Below are 3,958 nucleotides of genomic sequence, written 5' to 3' on the forward strand. Positions count from 1 at the left end.
ATTGAGCATGAAATTGATTTAAATTGGCATATTCAGATCAAAACACAAAATAGAGAATACAAAGTTAAAAGTAGAATTAAAAATGACAAGAAAAAATGAATGTTGTTTTAATCATAGTAAAAATGGCTGCAACTAACATTTTAATTTAACTCTAGTTGTTCTCTTAATAGAAAAAATATCATAAGAAAAAGTGTAATAACAAATCTAAATTTATTGTCAAAATATTGTTAGAAAAATATGTATATGATTTTGTCATTTGGTATTCATTTCATTCTTACTTTGTCAAAAAAAATGATAAATCTAAATTCTTATTTCTTGAATATGAGACTTCTATACAACCTAACTTGAAAATTTTCACGAAAAATGTGTATGTGGATATACGGTTGATTAGAAATAGTACAGATACAAAAACTTCAATTAGGTAATATTTTTAAAATTTTTGACAACATAAAACATCTATGTAAAAAAAACAAAACAAATAATTTATGAATCTAAATATTAAATATTATTTTTTTATCTATTAAATTCACATTGTTCTAAATCTTCCAAAGACACACTAATAACACTACTATGAAACTGAATATCGACAATCTTCTTTGTCTTATGGGGAGCCACTATAATTTCATGTCGTAGAATAGATCAAATATGCCAACATAAAAAATACTCTGACTAACTACAATGAAAATTTAGAGAAAAATGAGCAAATAGGTAGAATATATTATAAAATACCACCGAATCAAAAACTATTTGTGAAGAAGAAGAATTTTCCAACTTTATCTACGTCTTTGAAAATAATTGGGTTGTAAAGAGATTTTCTTTTGATAAATTGGGGTTATGGAAGTGGCGGCCCTGCAATCGGAACGCTAAATTCATAAGGTTTGTGAAAATGGTTACTTGAAGAAAAATATTATTGACAACTTAAATAGTTATAAATTCAGAATTGAAGAAAACACAATAGTGCAATTAATAAAAAGAGTTATTAAACAAAATATACTGGCAAAATAGATTTTGATGTTAACAAATTCAGAATTGGAAGAGGCACAATAGTGCAATGCAATAATAAGAGTTATTAAACAAAATATATCAGCGAAGTAAATATTGGAGTTTCAATTTTGTTTTTAATAAGACACTGATTGTAGAGAGATTGACCATCCACTAAGAGATATTGTTTGAAAGAGTAGAATAGTATAGATGCATAAAAAATAAACTTATATAAGAAAATTAATAGTGAAATGACATTATCCTAGTTTGTGGGGTTGTTTTAATAAAATTGTATATAAAATATGAAGTATAAATATTTTAAAAAATAACTATAAAATATTTAATATATCTGGTTAAAAATGAGCTATTTTTTTTCATTAAAACATGATTTTTTTTTCATAGCGATGATACTATGAAATATTCAGTTAGAGGAAATTGAAAAATTGTAGAAACAAAAAATATGAGATGTATATACATTAGGTATTTATTATTCTTCATTGAGGAAACTTAGAGAGTTATTTGTTACACTTAGAGAGGTATGTACTACACTATTTGACCGTCTAAAGATGAGGTGAGAAATATAATATAGTTGTTATCATATAATATTTCATCCCATCACTGAAATTTAAGCGATGTATTGGCGTTAAAAATTTATTTTGAGGTATTATTTTTTTCTTTATTTCCTTTGTTCCAATTTTGATTTCTATAAATAATTTGTGGTCTAATATTTTATTTCTTCGAGAACTTAATCATAAATCTTCATAAACAATATCCAAATAAAATAACACCTTTTTTATTCCTAAAATGATGCATGATATTAAGTTATTAGTTCTTCAAGAACCATATACCAAAATTCCCAATTTGGACAATTCAATAGAGATAATTGAATATTAAATTTTTAGTTTTTCAAGAATTGTATAACAAAAGATATTCATAAACAGTGATAAAGAACAATTCATTTTTCAAGCAATTCTTTAGATATGATTTAATATCAACTGTTTAGTTCTTCAGAAAGTATTTCATAATTATCTTTGCAATCCTTCACATAATTTTGATAATTAAAGAAACTATAAAACAAATCATCATATATGATGATCCAAGAAAATCACTCTTTTGCAATCTGTCAAAGATATGGTTTAATGTTAAATTCTAGAAGACAACTATATAAGCCAAAAAAAATTCCTCTAACACAATTTATATGAAAACAAAAAAATATTGATATGAAATAAAAGAAATAAAATATTCAAGAAATATGATCATGAAAAGAATATAATAAGAAATATTTTTGTTTTAGAAAATTAAGAAGAAATAGTAAGAAGAAATAAAATCTCTAAATTGATTATATCATTACTCTTATGGTAGAGTTTCGTACTAATAACGTATTATAAAATTAATCAAAATAAGAGTAAAATAAAATATAAGAAATTATAGAAAAGCTAAATTTTAGAGAACTTGAGAGACAAGAAAAAAATTAGATATAAAAGAAAGTATCATTCTACTCTTGTGTATATACCTCAAGTACTTTGAACCCTCACTTTATAAGGTCTATATTAAGAAGATTTACAAAGATATGAATATCCACAATAATATGTACATTAACATATACATTAATAAGTATCTTCTAATGTTCTTATTCCACGTAAATCATGTACTTAATGAACATCCATATTCACAATATTTATATATAACACAAAGTATATTTAACACCATCATTGGCTCAATATAATCAAAACGTAACTGAGTTTTTTTTTTCTTTCTAAAATCGTAATAAAGTTTAAAATATCATAAATTTGTAAAGTCTTATCTTAAAGGAAAAAAGGTCTTGCAAATTAAAAAAAAATATTAAACGAAACTTACTAAATTACCCTTTAATTTAAATTAGTCAGTAATTTGAACACTATTTATATCAATGTGATACCCATTTTACTATGAAAATAAAGCTGGATAAGCTATACATTCAAAATAACAAAATTTGGTTGGAGTATAGCAATGACATGTTTTGTTTATTCCTTCAAAATCAATGCTCGTGTTTTAAAATGATGGATAATGTTCTGATAGCGTTTCAGCAAGTGTACTGAATCGTTGCAAGTAATAATAAAACGGTAGTACCGAGTGTCGAACTCAAGGATTGCGTTTTACTATTGAATTATATTTAGTTACTAAAATTGAACAAAAGGTTCCCCAGTTGATTGAAATAATATTTAAAATTGACAGCAGTAGTAAAATTGATCCTTTATAAATTGAGAAAAATGTCAGGGATGAGTTTCACTTCGAATCCAACCTTGGTGTCTAATTTGATCCTAGTTATTGAATTCCTTTATTGAATTATTACCGAATTCTCTTTATTATTCTTGCCCTAATGTCTTAGTGACATAACCTTTAATTCCAAAGTAACCCCTAATTCCTTAGTAGATTTAAGATTAGAATTAAGCATTACCGTATAGAAATTCTCTTGTAAATTATTGCTTTGCAACTAATTTAATTGGTTTCATGACCTGCATCTATCCCTAGACTACAAATTCATGAATTTCTCATCTCGAGCATTCGTAAAGTCCACTTCCATTTCAAAATACAAATCGTAGAACATTTTAATGTTGATCAAGCAATAAAAAGCATTAAGCACATAGATGAGAAAAACAATTCAATAAACTCATTCATATAGCTAGAAATCAAATCAGAAAAATAAGGGTTTCATCTGGTTACACTCATCCCTAACAAATAGGGTTTAGTTACTCATGACAGAGATACAAAAGATAAGGATTAAAGAAGAATTACAAGAATGATTCATGGATGATTCTTGATAAAACTGCTTCAATCGCGTTAGAAACGACCGTCTTTGAGTTTCTATGCTAGGGCACAAGTCTCCCAAGTTCCCAAGAGTAAAAAAAGATCCTAAAACAGTAAAAATATGTGTTTCTATGGTTGCAAGTGCGGGTAGCGCGCCCCAGGCGCGCTTGGATGCGCTTGGGCGCGTTTC

Source organism: Cicer arietinum, chromosome 7 (assembly GCF_000331145.2).
Source record: "Cicer arietinum cultivar CDC Frontier isolate Library 1 chromosome 7, Cicar.CDCFrontier_v2.0, whole genome shotgun sequence".
In the NCBI taxonomy this organism is placed as follows: Eukaryota; Viridiplantae; Streptophyta; class Magnoliopsida; order Fabales; family Fabaceae; genus Cicer; species Cicer arietinum.